The sequence below is a fragment of the Protopterus annectens genome, chromosome 2.part0 (genome assembly GCF_019279795.1).
Source record: "Protopterus annectens isolate FY-2018-M chromosome 2.part0, PAN1.0, whole genome shotgun sequence".
NCBI classification, from domain to species: domain Eukaryota; kingdom Metazoa; phylum Chordata; order Ceratodontiformes; family Protopteridae; genus Protopterus; species Protopterus annectens.
Window position 1 is genome coordinate 1,986,682,196 of NC_056728.1, and position 18,795 is coordinate 1,986,700,990.

An 18,795-nucleotide genomic window follows, 5' to 3' on the forward strand; every position below is an offset into this window, starting at 1 on the left:
GAAATTGGTAACATAACTAATTCTAGAAGTGGAGAATGTGGAGCATCTACCTCCACCAAAAGATGTGGAAATTGCAACCAATGTAGATTTATTATGTGTCACATTGAATTAGTTTTAGACAATAGTAACAGGACAGTAATTAGACTTGCCAAGGGTAACTGCAACACAGCTTATGTAGTTTATATTGCTAAATGTGATGTATGTCCAGCATACTATGCGGGCAAAACTGAGAGGGCTTTCAAAAGAAGAATCTATGACCACTCATACTGTATCAGAAAGAAAGATTTAAACAATGCTTTGTACAGACATGTAAAAAGTAATGGTGACCAGCATAGTTTTAAATTTGCTATTTTAGAACACATCAAATCTGATCCTAAGGGGGGCAACATTAAAGATGTATTAAGCTATAAAGAGATATGGTGGCAGCTATATACTGATGCTGCTACATTACCAGGACTGAATGACACCATTGCCATAAAACCTTTGTTGACTAGATAAAGTGACATATGTATTTTTCCTCACATAATCAATTTTTATAATATTTTAATATTTATTATCAATATTAATTTTTAACAGTGAAGGTTAACTTTTTTGTATTATATACAACCACATTATTTTTTATTTTTTATATTTACTTATTTATTTATTAATTATTTATTTGTGATATTAATCAATCAATTTTTATATATATTTATTATGCATTTTCATGTAAATATTTATTGTACATTACATACTAATATCAACAAGTGTACAACAGGAGTTGATTATTTACACAGAATTTTGCACATTAGTTCCCTAAAATACATTTACATTTATATTTAATACATTTAATATATTTAGTATATTATATTTAATATATATTTAATTTATTAATTTATTAATTCATATATTTATATAGTATAGCAATTTTTTTCTGATTATATTTTAGGAATTTTGCAACTGCTAGTGATTTGTACAGTATATGAAATGTTTCCAAAATTAATTGTTGCATATTTCGTCTATTTAGAACCTTTGTTGTTACTAAGTGTTACAGTATAAGTTTGGATGAGGTTAAGCTGAGTGTGTTTATTATATTTTTATTATTATATTTATTTGATTTTTGGTTTTAACGATTAAATTCAATTGTTGATTTATAAATGTATTAGCACAGTACCACTTTAAGTATCAATGTAATGTTTGTCTAGTTTCGCGCCAAAAAGGTTATTTAAAATGGCATAATAACAAAATGAATGAGTTCTGAAGAAGCCTATAACTGATAGGTGAAAGCGCTTAACTCTTGACATATGTATTTTTATATCTGGTTGTTTCAATAAACGTCTGGCTGTGGCCGTCATTTACTGTGTTTCCTCATTTAGTTGCTTGAGAAGATAGCACAGTAACTTTTTACTTAGTTGTTTTTCCTCGCATCACTTGGATTCTGAACTACTATAATTGTTATATAGAGTGCTAGTCACGCACATATATGATGTTATTTCCTCTTGGTATCTTTTTTGGCCTTCTGTGGGAAGTCACATAATGTCTGTTTTTAGACTTTTCTATTGTCCTATCAGCAGTTCTGCTGATGTGAAAATGCACAAATGCATGCAATCAGAATAACAGAAGTATGAAAGGAAACATCTGTTCTGTTCCTACTTGAAAAACATCACGTATTGCTGAGTTTATAAAAAATGATGTCTGTTAATAGATATTTGTTCTGCAAACATGAGAAAATCATATAATTCTTGCTTTCCAATATTGCTTTGTTAGGCTTTTTTTTTGATGCTGTGAAGAGAAGCCTGTCTGTTATACATAAAGTATGAATGCACATTTTACATTGCTAAACTCTATACATATATTCAAGCAAACTTTTTATTGTATGCTTTATCTTTCAGCATATTTACAACAGCATTAATATCAGCCTCATATTCATAATATCTAACACTGCTAAAGTAGGGCAATAGGAAGTGTACTGGGTGGGAATGGCCTAAAACCCTTTACCCTACAAACACAAACACACACACTTACATTTGCGAGGACTGAGATTAGAACCCCTAGCTATCTAGTTATTTGTACTATAGTGTTACACAGTTATTGCACATGCCGTAGAGCTTATAGGACTGACAAGTGTCCAAAGGTACTTCTAAGCTGAATGACATCAGCAGATCTTGTAAAGTAGGGCAATGGGAAGTGTACTGAGTGGGAAAGGCCCCATAATACTTAAACCTACCCACACACACACACACACACACACACACACACACACACACACACACACACACACAAAGGCAGGTGATGTGATATTACAGCCCCTATCTCAGTACTATTACACAATGGAGCTCACCTTCATACGGGCACATGTGACTGGTTACAACTGGTATGCAACTGTCTGCAGCAGGACATTGGCCTATGCCTTTCAGGGTACCCTGTCTATGACCTACTCTGTGTGTGTGTGTGTGTGTGTGTGTGTCTTCCTGTGTCTCTCTCTCTCTATCACTGTCTGTCTCTCTCTTCCCCATGTCTATGTGTGTGTATACTTGAAATATTGTTATATGTTGCCCATATATATGTCTGTGTATCACACACAACAGATGAAGATATATCACACATGGGCCACCTATAGCTAGCTGAGGGTAATCCTGTCTGATGGGTGTGAGTAGAGACAGTTAAGGTGTACATAGCTGTTTGTATGCAAAGACATATATACACAATACAGTTATATAGTCCAATGTGGCTTTAAACATGGGCTGTAATTCTCTAAGTGCAGGAACATGCCCAGCATGACCTTCTATAGTAAAACTGACTCCATTACAGAGATAGTTGTATTCCGGTCCAGGGTTTTGTGTGCTATAGCCATACCTCTCAACCTGTTAGTGCAAGAAATCTGGAGATAGCTTGCCAAAAATGGGGGACAATGGGCCAAACATAGGGAGATACTGTAATTATTGCTCTTATTAATGTAGAAAGTTGCTAGAGTTACAGGGTTTGTTTTAGCAGGCATTTTCTGACGCATATGACGTCTGACACTGAAATATATTGTGCCATTACTTAACTGACAGAAATCCTCAGATCATCACAGTAATTTACCAGAGAAATACAAGATGCATGATGCACAGACCAATATTATGAGCCAAACTATTGACATTCTTGCCCAATCCAGCCAGTTGAGAGGTGTGGCTACATCTGATTGGCTGATGAAGCTGTGCAAACAGTCCAGCACCTCAGTGATAAACTGGCTGGGGATCTCCTGCTTGTGTGATATTGTTCTTACCTGAAAAGTCATATCCTGGTGTGGGCATACTTCTCAACTGTACAGTTTTTTTGCAGAATGCCCAGATGTTTGTCTCATATTTTTGGTCCGTTTTTCATAAAATTGTGATTTTCTGGCAAATTAGTGGCAAATAATTAAAAACTGAATTTAGAAAATTAAAGACTGAATTTAGAAAATAATGACAGATATTTGAGTTTCAGACTTCACAATTTTCAGAAAATTCATGCTAATGCAAAACCTATTATTCTGTCAACTTCTTTCAAAATATGTAAGAGCAATATTTAACAATCGTCCCGATTTTTGGGGTTTTGTCCCACTTTTATTTATGACCTTGTCCAAATTTCTTGCTGTAAAACATTGAGAGGCATTGGTGTTGGTACAGAGTGCATTCTACTGAGCAGAGATCTCAATTATATGTGTGCTATATTCCACATAGAACTGTGATTTCCAAGTATACTAGTGGCAGAGCAGTATAGAGTAATGTGGTGAATCATTGACAGACATTTGTGTACAGGTTGATAGGTTGATATGAGGTTAGTAGACTATTGGCCCTAAAGCCCTTATAACCCTTGCAGACGAGAGTGTAGCCCATGTTAAGACATGTCAGCACTCAGAGCCCCTATCCAGCAGGGACACAGGTGGAATCACAGGACTGCATTTTCTTCTGTTTCCCATGCACTTATACAGGGAGAACTTCATAAGGGGTATTGAGGCACTTGGCTTGATGTGGACAAGAATGAATTCCACAGATGGGGGAGTCTGTGGGACATGTATCTGTCACACCAATAAGCCTTTTGATATCACAGACCAGGTTGATGCTGCGCCGACAGGTTGATTGAGTGGGCCTTGACTTCCAGATGTGCAACAGTCCCATCAAGGCAGGGTCTGGAATGCTTTGTATGCCAGACAGAGGTCACCTCTGAGGAGTCTGTATGGAACTGAGTAGAGGGACAGTGCTGTTAGCCTGTCTGTGTAGGGTAGGTGTTTGGGGTCCTGCTTTTTCCTGGTGAGGAACTTCTGTGCACTATCCAGCTGCTGCATGTGCTTTGTAAGGTACATGGCAAAGGGGGCGTTGAACAAAATAATTGGCCTTATAAGGTTAGAATACATGGATCTTATGACCTCTTTGTCCCTGAATGAGATACCCTTACTTTTGAGTTGGCCCATCTATGAAGCTTTCTGTACAATGGAAGCAATATGGTGCTCAGACTTCAGGTTGCTATCAACCTGGGTGGCCAAATGCCTCACTACTGATTGTGTATGTAGGACATTGTTATTGTGATAATATGTGGGTATGTCAGTCTCCGTGAAGGGGATGATGATGCATCTGCAGGCATTTAGCTTGAGGCCATGTTTCTGTCAGCAGTCATTTGTTTTGGTGAGACCCTGTTTTAGGATGTCCACATCACTTTGGGTATTGATGACTGTTCCCAGCTTGCAGTCATCTGCCAACTTGGTAAGTGTTTTTCACCTGCTACTCAGGGAAGTATATCCCTTATACCAGAGGCCTCCAAACTGATCCCTGGGGTATCCCACTCATTATGGGTGTACTGTTTGAGTTGGCTACCCCTATTATGATTATGTGGGTTCTATCAATGAACCAGTTTGCTACCCATCTGGTAACATATGGATTGCTACTTGAAAGAGTTCATGTACTATGGCCAAGTGGGGAATAGTGTGTAAAACTTTGGCTGAGTCAAGGTGGTCATAGTGCACCATCTTTCCATCGTCCATGCTTTTGTTGGCTGTCTCAGGGAAGTCATCCAGGGTTCACTGACATACCTCCCCTTGAGAAAGGCAAACTGTATGGGGTCAAGTATTTGGGGTTTGAGAATGTCCCTGTTAATGAGGTCCATGATTATCCATAATGATAATACCTCAGACAGTTTGAATTGCTATGTTATTATGAGGGTACATGTTGGCCCTAGCTGTCAAGCTGTCACAGACTGACATCTGCACAGGCCCATATATGACAGTCACACACAGGACCACACATGGGGACAGGGTGTTAATACTGCTCTTGCAAACATAGACAGCTGGGAGACAGGTTTGGTATTTGCTTGCTTGTTCTAATGGGTATGGCATCTGCTCCTCCACTGTCTGCCACTGATATTTTGACATGAACCTTTTTTGTTTGGCACATAGTTTGGCAGGCAAATGCAATGTTAGGACAAGCACAAAAGATATACATAGCATACTTGTGGTCTTTCTGTGACAGCCTGTCATTCCAGGGGTATGGATGGTGGCCAGTGAGTTGTTGTCAGTGCTGACATAATAAGGTGGCAGCCACTTAAAATATGTCAATACACTGACTTTCAGGTACCTGCTGTCCTACTAGGCACTGTGTAGGTTACTCCGAGCTGTGCACTGTACATATGTTTCCACCCCATCCCTGACTTATTTAGCTTTCCTGCAGTGACGGATATTGACTTCTCAACAGTGTGTACAACTCCTACCATAGGTGCAGCTGGCATGCAAAATAGTTGGCACAGAAAGTCTTGGAACATGGACCATGACAACCACACCTAGGTCACTACGCCACAACAGCCAAAAGTAAGTGCTGCCCACTTCCTGACACTATTAACCACGCATATACATAGCTCATTGACCCCTGCATATTGTGGACATGCAACAAGTTATCAAGTTGATTGGGACAGCCCTGGGAATGTGTGCTCTGCTGCTATTTCCCTACAAACATAAATGTTACTGCATTTCTATGGGGACATGGGTGTGTCGTGGGGGAGCGTACCTGTTAACTGTACACATTTGCACAGCCTGTGCAGATGTTGGCTTTATTTTTTGGTTCCATTTAGCATAGTGCTGTGCCTGTCTTGGAGAATACTGGCATATCACTAAAGACTGAAGATTAGAATGTAATGGCAGACATTTGAGTTTCAGACTTCCTACCCTTCAGAGACTTCATGCAACTGCAAGACCTGCTGTGATATCACTGTGTAAGTCTGTAAGAGGAATATTTCATCATTGTCCCTATTTGTGGTTTTTTTGCCAGGCATTTCTTTATGGTTTTCTATGGCTGACTTGCTGAGAGAGGCTGAGGGGTGAGTATGGGACCCCAACATTGACATCCATGCATGTGACCTATGACCCCCCCCAGTTTGGTAGTCCCCCACATGCACTGCAGTGAGTTTTGTCACATAGGGGACTACTGCATACTCTGGGGAAGCCAGTATTGGGCGGACATTTCCTGTTGTCCCACATAGCTGTCAGTTGTCTGCTGCTATTCCGGTAGGCCACACCATTCCCTTGCATACATGCAGGGATACCTTAGATATGCTAACAAAATGTACTACTCCATTAATTTATTGTTAAGAAGAGTGACTTACCTTGTGCCTGCCGCAGTTGTGAGGATGGTTCTTGAGGGCTGACTCTGTCAGATGAACACAGTACACAGCCTATACATGGTAAGGTACAGGTGGTGTGATGTGTGTGGCATTCATTTTACTTTGTGTGCAAGTCGGAGAGAGGTGTCAGTCCCTGGGTCCCTAGGGTGTCAGTGTATGTGCTATGTGTTGCCTCTTTGCCAATGCCAGGGCATACTGGGCATGCCTATGTCTGCCTACAGGGGCAGGCTCAGAGGGTTCCTCCTCTGAGTCCCCCTGTGCCAATGGAGACCTTGGCAATGGTGGGGGACTGTGTTCCCCTTCCATGTGATGTTCCTGCCACAGTTGTTTTCACAGGATCATATTGTATAACATGGCACATACTATGAACATGTGTGCACATGTGGCTGGAGAGTACTGCAAGGCTCCACCAGATATGTCAGGGCAGTGGAACCATGTCTTCAGCATCCCAAACACATGCTCTATAATGTTCCTAGTTTGTGCATGTGCCTCGTTATGGCATTTTTCAGTGGGTGTGTGTGCATTTCTGATGGGTATCATCATCCATGGTTGCAGTGCAAAGCCAGCATCCCCCACCAGATGGCCGTATGGCTGTCCCTCCTGGCAAATGTCTAGTACAGCTGTGAGGCATGCCAGATGTGGGAGTCATGATGGCTGCCAGGTATGCCAGCACACACATTCATGATAATGCCCTGGGCATTGCACATGACCTGGCAGTTGATGGAGTGATAGCCCTTGCAGTTGACATGCACTCTACTGTCTTTACCGGGTGGTGCTTTGATGTGGACTTGAGTGAAGTCTATGGCACTCAGTACCTCTGGATAGTCTGCTACATGGTGGAAGAGATGCATATTGCTGGTCCTCTCCTCAGGGGTGCTGGGAAAATAAATGTGCTCACTGCCATGTGGTACCATGGCATCTAGGAACTGGTAGAGTACCCTGGATGCAGATGCCTGTAAGACCCCCATGATGTCCCCAGCAGGTCTTTTGAAAGTATCTGTAGTTAGTATTCTTAAGGCTACACATACATTTGTTTCAAATGGGATGGGTTCCCTTCTGTTGCCTCTGGGTCTGAGTTGAGGCCGGCAAAGCTCGGTGAGTTCTGAAGTATGTCCTTGTCCACCCTGTAGCGGTCTAGGATCTTCAGTTCATGCAGCCCCTGGAAGGTTACCCTGGATCTGAACACTTTTCTCCTCCTTGGCCTGGGTCAGTTGTCAGCATTATCCTCATCACCACCCTCTGTCTGTAGCACATAGAGATGTAGCAAAGCAGCAGCAGCTCCTATCATTTTGTCAGTTAAAATTCCCAAGTGTGTATACCAATGGTGCAGAGCTTGTGGGAAAAACCAGACTGAAAGGAGTTTGCATACTTTATACTGGTGTGCTGCAGATGCTGCCTGTGTGATTTGCTGACTATGATACATTCCACCTGCCAGCTATATTATTGAAGGGTTTGAATGGGCCACTGTGAGTGGCAGAGTCCGTATTAGTGATTTGTAATTCATTTCCTTTATTCTGCTATTTCATTTTTTTTCTATTTCTGCTGTGTTTAAGCCTCATGCCGCGCAAACTGTTTTAGCTAGTGTAAACATTGCTGAGCAGAAACTACTCTCCCTTGGTCATGAACACGCTCAGCATTTCTGAATTCAGCTAAGCACAGCTAAGCAGTCTCAGACACACCTCCTTGCTTAATTGTGCTTAGCTGCGTGCAAATAGAAGCTTCAGAGCTCCAATGTGCTTAAACCAAGCATGACACACACCCCTTTCATGTCAGCTGTTTCTTCTGTCTACACCACTGCATTATAGCTCCTACATGGTTAGGTACCCATGGACATGGTTTCCCATTTTGCGATTCAATAAATTTAGCTCATTTGCATACCCCTACTGGTTTATTCCCTAGTTACACCACTACACCAGAGCCTATGTCCTTAGCAACCAATGTTACCTGTCATTGTTATGAGTCTACATGCTGCCCAGTATACTGGCAAAATTAATTTTTCACATTTAAATGTCTTTTTAGTACTTTTTTTTATTTTCTGCATGATCGCGTTTGAGCGCCGCTACACTCCTTTTAAACGGCTATATATATATATATATATATATATATATATATATATCTATATATATATATATATAACTGTTGATTTTTACAATTTTGCAACACTTTGGCATGCCAATGACCACAGTTTTGGCCATTGGCATGCCTAATGAACATAATACATGTTTTACTCTAAGTTGTCATGCACCCGTTTTTATTTTTGAAGAAATGTATATGGTTACTAACTGCATACATTTCTACTGTGGACACGGCTCCAACACAGATATCTGTCTGCTTCCTGGATTACAAATTCACCTCATTTGCATGGTTTTCACCAGCAAATGAAGTGATTTACATTATTCTGTTGTGTCCATGCTGGACTAGTGCTGGAAGGCTCATGCACGCTCCCAGCCTTGTTTACTGGATCGCACAGGCTCCGAACTCCATGTTCAAGCCATGCCACATGGAGTGTCAGTTTTAATGAATCCTGGGGTATGTCTGTTTTCAAGTTTACACTCCTTTTGTCTGAAATAGTGGCACATAAGTCACATAAATGGGAAATTCAAAGATGGGAATATTGTATACATTAATATCAAATGTGTGTTTGATAGGAAAACATAAACAAAGCAAACAGTCTACAAAATTACACACACTGCTCCTGGAAGAGTTTACTTTTGAAAGATTATATGAATTTTCCAAAACTGCACATATTTGTTTCTGGGAAAATGTACTGTTTAAAGGGAAATTATATGAAAATATTTTTATGTACGTCTCATGAACGGTTTATTTGGTCATTTACACAAAGAAAGCATGCTTAATATGATGCTTTGAGAATCCATGTCTCCCTTTTTTGCAGTTATCTTTTACCTGTTGGTGATTAGCAAGTGCTCTGTAAGCAAATGTCCATACTTTAAGTTATCCTGTTACTTAATTCTATCCATCTTGTAAAATGTTGACATTTTTCATTTTCTTCTTCATTTTAGTCAGAAATAAACCCTTAGATTTCTTGTATTACTGGAGATTTCGACACTCAGGGTGTGGTTTTCTGTTTAGCTCTGACAGTACAGTTATTAACTGTCATCTATGTACACTGCTAGTGCAGTGACATCTGCAACAAAGGAAATACACAAGGAGTTGGCATTAACATTCTTGTCTTCACAAGTAATGACCATCATTCAGGAGCAAAGGATTCTGGTCATTATATAGAGCACCGAGCATCCTGGGTGAACCCTATCCTAACCTGAGTGTGCACTCTAGCTCTGTAGAATGGTACAAATCACCCATGCTACAAAAGCAGAAGCAGAATTTTTCTCTTTCTTTGTGTGCTCACTGCGTACATCCCTACATTTTTCTGTATCATAGAGCAGGAGACAGTTGCCGCTTAGTACCTATCACAGGTATCTATTTATTTTCAGCCAGTGAGTGCACAGAATTTAACTATATTTAATGAAGGAACATTTGAATTTAAACAGAAGCAAAAGGAGTCACTGGATGGTGTCTTCCTCTGTGTGGCTTCGCAGTTCACTTTTATTTGAGTAGGACATAGTGGGTAAATTTTGTATGGATTATTAGATGTTGCATTTTATAAATATGGAATTGTGATGAGAACAATATAAAGCTGTACTAGTCTGCTTTATTGTGACTCAGTGACTGGATCTTTATAGAGGGCAAATGGGGTACTTATTAGATTGAGCATGTTTCTTGGGTGGATTAATCAGTTTGGTACAGAGTAATATCATCTGATTGTCTAAACACTGTGGTGATTCTTTACATGTAGATTTTTAAACTGGGTTTCCAGTTGCATAAAACATATTATATCCCTTGAGGGAAATCGACTGTTTTAAAACATAGATATATCTTTCTTTAACCGTGATCATTTTATTTCTTTGATGTGCATGAAAATTGGCTTATATAAGCTATTTATCTGCTATAGTTCATCTGATGATCGTTGGCATTGACTGATTTCACTGGTAGTGCAAACTGGTCTGTCTTGTATTAGTTTCAAATGTCACATCATACAAGTCTACGCTGTGCATTTAAAACGCTCTCATTTTTATTCAAGTAAATGACATGGCTTTGTATATTTTGAGATATCTTTTGAGTGTTTTTTTGTGCATGTGGGTGAAGTATTTATGTTGATCCTGATCCTATATTAATAGTGCTTTTTCAAGGGCAACTACTTGAAAATGTGGTGATGACGTCCTTAAACCAGTATATTGTGGTGTGTGTTTCATTATTACATGATCTGACAAGTTGTGTGGAATATTTTCATAACCTTAGGCTGAATAACGAGCACAGGGCCATCAAGCACACATTTTTTTCTTTACGTTTTTCCACCTGAAAATGTTTCTTTCCTGCTATCTGAATATTGGTGTGGTTGGGATTGGGAACAAGCAAGGTTGGAATTCCTGTCTTTTATCATCCAGTTCAGTGCTATATTTTTACATATGTAATACTGAAAATATGTTTTGAAAAAAGGAGAATTGAAGTCAGAAAATATTGCTCACTATTTCTGCAATTAAAAGCAAACAAAAACAGATAATAAAAGTACAATGACATAGGTTCATAGGCTGGTACTATGCTATCAGCCCTAGGGCCTATACAAGCCTAGCCATAACAATTCGCTGGCTATTTCTTCCTACATTAGTTACTTTCCTGGACCCCTGTCTAGCAGGGCGACTGACGTGATCCCTGGGGTGAATTTCCTTTCTCCCATCCAATCATCAAGGTTTCTCTTGAAGAGGTCCAAAGAGGCACTCTGCTTGACATGTATGGGCAATCTATTCCAGAGTCTGGGGAGTCTCTGGGTCAGGAACCTATCCCTCCAGCATGTTTTGTTTATTGAGATGACAAGGTTTAGATCCCTGGAGCGTGTAGCTCTGAGGGATTGGGATTTCTTTAAGTGTAGCATGTCCAACAGCTCTGGGTTTGACATGGCCTTGTATGTTAAGCAGAGATCACCTCTGAGTAGACGATATGCGACAGAGTATAGCTGGAGTTTTTTAAGGCGGTCAGCGTAGGGCATCTGATTTAGGCCTGTGATTCTTTTAGTGAGGTATTTCAGAGGCCTTTCCAGTTGTTGCAGATGTCTTGAGAGGTACATACCAAATGGGGCATTGTATTCTGTAATGGGTCTAATGAGGGATGAGTACAGTGGGACAATGACCTCCTTTTTTCTGGATGAAAAGCCCTTCGTGATGAGGTGTGCCACATAGAAGGATATCTTCAGCCTAGGGGATTATAAAGCTAGAGAACTGTTTTTTGCCAAGCTGAAAGGCTAGCCACACTGGCGAGCTAGGGTGAGTAGTAATTCCCGGGTTGTGTTATGGATCTCTGGGACTCAAGGCTCAGCACTTGGAAGGATACATGTCTGGATAGGGACAAGATGCATAGTAATGCATGCCTGAGAACAGCTCTAAGGTGGAAGTGCACCACTGATAGGATACATTGAGGGCTGGGTTTACAAAATGCAAGGATAACTAACTTGCAGGATGCTTAGCATCCATACCTCTCAATCTCTCAGAGCAAGAAATCTGAACAAAGCCAAAAATAATGGTGGGAGTGGAACAAGGGCCCAATGCTCCTGTAAACTCAGACAGCTGCTAGAATAACAGGTTTCACATTACTATGCATTTTCTGAGGGATATGACATCTGAAATTCAAATTAGTGACTTCTTTCTTCATGTTAATATCCCACAATCCCACTGGAGTGGGTGAGGTTAATGATTATATACGCAAATGTTATGTTAATCAGCATCCCAGTTTTGGTCAGTTGTACCTACTTTTCATGGGTCTTTGTCCAGAATTTTGATGTTTCCAGGTTGAGAGGTATGCATGCCACCAAAAATTCACATATTTGCAAAATATTATCACATGTGGTATTCCATATATTTTTATAGGACACAAGCTAATTAAGTGACTACAATGAAATGTGAGTACACAGTTTAGAGGCTATGCACCCATCAGTGAAAAAAATATTGATCAGGCAGGGCATATACCTGGGTGCAAGGTACAGAAGGTTTGTGCTCAAAAATACTATACTGTGCATGAAGCAGGAGAGTGAGGTGGGGTTCAAATCATGACAAGTAGGAAAACACACACTTGCAAGCACATAGACACACACACACACACACACACACACACACACACACACACACACACACACACACACAAACACACACAGATACATGCATAGAGAGTAAGTGGGTTGTACAGAACATGTTTTAAATAATATAGATTTTTTGTAAGTGGCACAATATGGCATCAAATGTACTAAGGCATTACATACAGACATAAGAATTGGGGTTGCAAGCCATGTGGAAAAATCTGAACAGACACACACATACGCACACACACACACATATATATACACATAAACACAGACTCAGTCACACAAGCTCTCTGCTGTCGTGTGTGTGTGTGTGTGTGTGTGTGTGTGTGTGTGTGTGTGTGTGTGTGTGTGTGTGTGTGTGCGTGTGTGCGTGTGAGTGTGTGGGTGTGTGTGTGGGTGTGTGTGTGAGTGGGTGTTTGTGCATGTGTGTATGAACTTGTGTGTCTGCGTGTATTCTGTAGATTTTTTGCAGATGCATAAAGCAAACTATGCATCACTGGATTGTCCCTGCTGCAGAGTAACAGGCTATACACTATAGAAATAGTTAATCTGCTTACTACTTGTTACTCATTCCTTCATACTGGATTAAGGTAATAATGTTTTATTTGTTTACAGCTCTACCTTGTATGAAGCTAAGTATATGTATACATCAGCATACATGTATAGCTGTCTGTCAACTGTATGGAACACTCTACTTGTACTACATCTATGAGAAGATGGATGCTTTTGTACTTTGTCTTACAGTTTTGGTAGCCATATGTCCTGTTCATTGAAAACATAGTCTGCATCCTTGTGCCCTGGCTGGAGGGGGTAGTATCCAAGCTACTGGGATATAGAGTTCCATGTTAGATGATGAGCTTCATATTCACTCACTCACTCTGCAGTCTTTATAATCCACTAGTACTGCTGCTCAGGTGGACCTCCTTCCTCATCTGCATACTTCTCTGCAGCATAGCTTACCTTAGTGCCACTGTAACATATACTAGATGCAGCCCTGTTGTTCTGATGTTTCGGAATTACAGTTGGTCTTTTTTGTGCTTTTCCTGGTGCACTAATCCTATTCTCTATATTTCACTTCTGTAAATCTTGCCCATACTTCAAAGGTAATTTCATTCTACTAGTGTAATATCAGTGCAATTGTAGCCTTGATATGCCACTATTATTCAAAGGCACACCAAAGCTAAAAATATGAATAAATATATATATATATATATATATATACCTTTTATAAAGATTTCATCAGTCATTTTATCTGATCCTTGTATCACCATAAGTAGTGACTAAAGCTTGCTGCAGGATGCCATGCTGTTATGATTGTGTGTCATAGTCAAGGTTTTTGCCTCTTTGTTATACTTTTATGGGAGACACAGGGTGTACTACGGTGAGAAAATAATTTACTAAAGTCCTGTCTATCCTCTGCCTTATAACAACATTACCATGCTCTTTTTACCTTGTTGCTGGCCTTAAGAAGAATATCAATATGACTTTTTCAAGGAATTCCTTTTAAATTTATCAGTGAACATCTAATGTAATCTATTTCTACAGACAAGACAACTTGTCACTGAAATATTTCTTCATAAAATTGTGATTTTTTTTTTTTAAATGCATGTAAGGACTTGCAACAGGTGCAGCAACTGATGTAAATAAACAGAGTAAATAAAATGAAGAAGTAAAACATCTTCAAGCCTGAATGGGCAAGATTGCAATTATTAGAGAAATTACACTAGATGGAGTAAAAGATACAAAAATTTAGACTAGTTGGAAAACTTACACATACACGTGATAAAGTGGACATCTTAAAGTCATTTCTAGTAGCAGAATAGATGTAGTCATTTGAAATTAGAAATTAGGTGTTTTAGTGGGTTTTGAAATGTTTAATTGCCGTGTTCCATTATTTCTCAATTTAGAAAATTAATAATGTTCATCTAAAGTAATTGAACATTATTCATCACCATCAATGTAGTACTGTTAATAGGCCATAAATATTAAAATAATGTAATGAGTCCTAGATTATAAATTTTTTCCTTAATGTAGACTTCATTTCAGTTGCTAACCAATTTCCTGCATAATAAACCCAAAGATCTATTTAATGATTTAATATAATGGTTTACAAAATTAATTATCAATGTAAAATTCAACTTAAATGTCAGATACTTAAAATTTTAACATACCACTTAATGTTCGGTATTTTTTACCCTAATTATTCTTAACTCTACACACAGTAACTGGGTCAGCTTCCATAAAGTTTGCAGAATCCAGTAAATTGTGCCAAGGTCTGCACAAAAATGGGGATAAACAAGTAATATTTAATTATACTTCAGCACAAAGCAGACATAGCCAGCAGTCACATCAAATCTGTATGTCAAGAAACGTTGTTCATAAAGTAAGATATCTAAGTGTAGTACCAATGTACATATATGGAAATTATATAAGCTCAACATAACTTACTATAGTAAGTAAAAGTACTAAAGGAACAGAAATCCGCATCAGTCTGCCTGGAAAGTGACAAATATTTGCAAATAATTCTGGATATCATTGTAAGTCATAGACAAGCATATATAAATACCCTCATCACAATTTGCAGAATATGATGTAATTTCTAGTAATAAAATAAATAAAATCACAGCCACTTTCGCCATATCTAACAGTAGCTAACAATAGCTGCAGGACATTGTGGAGAAAACAGGTAATGCACACACTCAAGGAAATAGGGTGATAGAAAAACTGATGTGAGATAATGGTGAAGAGGCGGGACATGTAAGAGGTATGATGGAATAGGCAGGTCTGAGGGAGAGTCAGAGGGGAATGGACAATGTTTTTTGCTGGGAATAGGCTCCATTTTTATTTTTGGAGAATAGAAGAAAAGAAAAGACATGGAAAGAGGAGGAAGGCAAAAGAGCAGGTATAAACATATAACAAATATCACAAGACATGACAGACAAAGGTTGGAAATACACATAAAGGAGAGTTAAGGTACACAGCATACATACAGACTATACAACATGGGTAAAGGAAAATGGACAAACACAATAAGGATGCATACTATCTATGGTGCAACACAAAAACACATATATACTTATACACAACTCATTTCTGAGATATTGCGAATGGTTTAACAGTCATACCAGAATGAGTATGACTGATGGTAGGTTTTCATTGGAGAAAAATAAATGAGGAAAGCAGTCTTCACAATACACAATGGAAGATGAATACAGTCATCCAGTAGACTGTCAGTAGTGCATGTGTAAGCCAAACTAAAGCAAAGATGAGCAAATGCAGGCAAGAAAATGCAGGAGAAGACACATAGGGGTCACACTAGACCTTCTAACCCTGCATGCAAAAGGCAAACAGCCAAGCTCAGTATCAAACAGAGGAACCACAACACAGCAAAGCCATAATGTGGCTGTGTGATACACAAATATGTGTACACAACTCAAACATAGGTGAAATAGGATCCATATGTCAAAGACATATGCCATGTCAAAGGTAAAACAGATGGGTTGTCAGGTATAAATTGTATATGTGTGACATGCAATGGAATAACATGATCTAATCAGATAGAAGTTTCAGCATATGCATATATACACATAATGTAAATGGTGACATAAATAGATAGATAGATAGATAGATAGATAGATAGATAGATAGATAGATAGATAGATAGATATAGATATATATAAAGAACAACAGTTAAGGAATACCAATAAAGGAAGCATACAAATCACTGGGAATCAAGTCAATTATCTCCGCCTTGCATGCATATGTCTGACGTGTATGATATCCAACATGGTGGCACAGAGTAATATTATACCAGTACACCTACATGACAATGATGATGATAACATGGAGGAAGGTAAGCATACACAGCTAGTTGTTTAGGTTTTGTAAGTGTTTTTTGTTAGCATTACACTTGTGGGTCTCTTCTACTTTGTTTTTACATTAGGAAGACTGGGTTCATTCATCTCGTGGCAGGAAGTGTTTGCCTGGTCTATATGTGCTGGAAAATACACAAAAGGACTCATAGTGTAGCCATTTTATTAGTGAAGGTGCTTATTAGTTTTCTATTTTATTTTCTCTACTAATATAAATTTTGTGCTTTTGCATGGGTTAGCAGCGCCCTGTATAGTAGCAAACATCTAGAAAGAACAGTTCATAAACCTGAGTCCTGTAAAGCAGCAATATAGTGCAAATACAAGCTTAGAGCAGCAAGTTTGGAGTGAAGTGACAATACCTTCAGATTTTGTTAAATTCAGTATTGTGTAATCATTAAAGGCAGAAGAATTTATTACTGTTTAGCATTATCTGCTCCAATAAAGCATCCTTATCAGCCTTCTAACCCCAATGCACCACCCCCTTGCAGCTCACAAATCAAAGGACTGGACAATATGGATATGCAATTTCCTAAATTATCTGTAGCCATCTTGGTGGATATGGGTGTCTTAAGACAATGTACCAATTGTCTCATGTTGACTGGCAACCGCTTAATCTTTGAAGAAGCAGACACAGTATGTGAGAGGTGTACTTACACAATGACACTGGAGGCTAAAATCTAACATACAAGTGCACATCAAGTTGTCAAAATCACACACACAGTAACCACCTCAAATAGTACACAATACACACATAGACTAATGTATGCTGAGGCACTTAAAAGCAACACTCCTAAACAACAAAGATTGCTTAGACCACCCGTTGTCAAAGCTGTGTCTTAGCAAGCCCAAAGGCACTCAGAAAAAGCACCTAATACCATATATACTGTCACTTTCAGTGGAGCCCCAAACACTAAACCCCTATGGCAAGTAAGCACACTTCCCAGGTCTCTCATTACAGGGGACTCCATTGTAAGATATACTGATGCCCTTCTAACCAGGCTGAACCAGGAGAAGATAACTGTTAGCTGCTTATCTGGAGCCAGAAAATGTCAAATCATGCACACACAGACTCAAACCATTACACCACAGGTATCAGTATGATTTTTCATAGTCCATACAGGTGTGAATGATCTGAGATGTACCTCCCTTGACTATATAAAAAGAGACATTATGGAGCTTTCAAACTATATGTCTCAGGCTGATATGAGCCTAGCACCGAGCAGCATATTACCATCACTGAGGATGATGTCACAATTTGAAAAAACATGATCAATTTCAACAACTGGCTGTCTTTCTGGTGCCCTTCTAAGGGGGATTCAATATTTGTCAGCTTGGGAGAGCATGGTTAACAGACCACATTGCTTGGCCAGGGATAGTCTGCACCTCTCCCCTCTAGGCTTTCAAATACTGACTAAAATTTTATCAACCATGTAATGTCTTTTTTAGGCAATTCCAAATTGACAAATCTACTAACATGGCAAAAATCAACTCAACTGTACCTCAAGGTGTTGCTGCTCAATGCCAGGAGCCTAAACAGAAAGATACTCTCCCTCTAAGCCCCCCTCACATGCAGGAATACAGACAGCTATGCAGTAACTGAGACATGGTTTAAAGTGGCAGAGTTTACCCTGGTTGTGCAATGTTTCAGTTCCTTCCACACTTTTAGACCAGTAGCTGTGCAGAAAAGGGGTAACGGAGAAGATGTATCAATATACATCAATAACAAGCATACCTATAGGAAGGTCAAGCAGGATAACATGCTGGAGTTCCTCCAAGTGCAGATCGCCTTAGGCAAAATCCCATATCATATCCTAGCTAGGTATAGTTCACCCCCCCTTGTTCCAAGAAACTCACAGTGCATACTTGGACCTACTGAAGGCACTTACGATTCAACATAACATCCTACTCATGGGAAACTTTAATTACACTCACAATAACTTTAACTACCCCTCTCTTGACTAGGAATCCTACATGGCCTCAAATCTAGAGACACAGAGATTCCTGGACTTTATAAATACAAACACCCTTGGCCAAATGGTGAATATATCAATATGAGGCTCCAATATATTGGACCTCATGCTTACAAATATGGGAGAATGCTGCACCCTCCCCCCACGTCTCATCCTCTTTGGTAAGGTATGACCATAAAGTTGTCTCCTTTGAAAT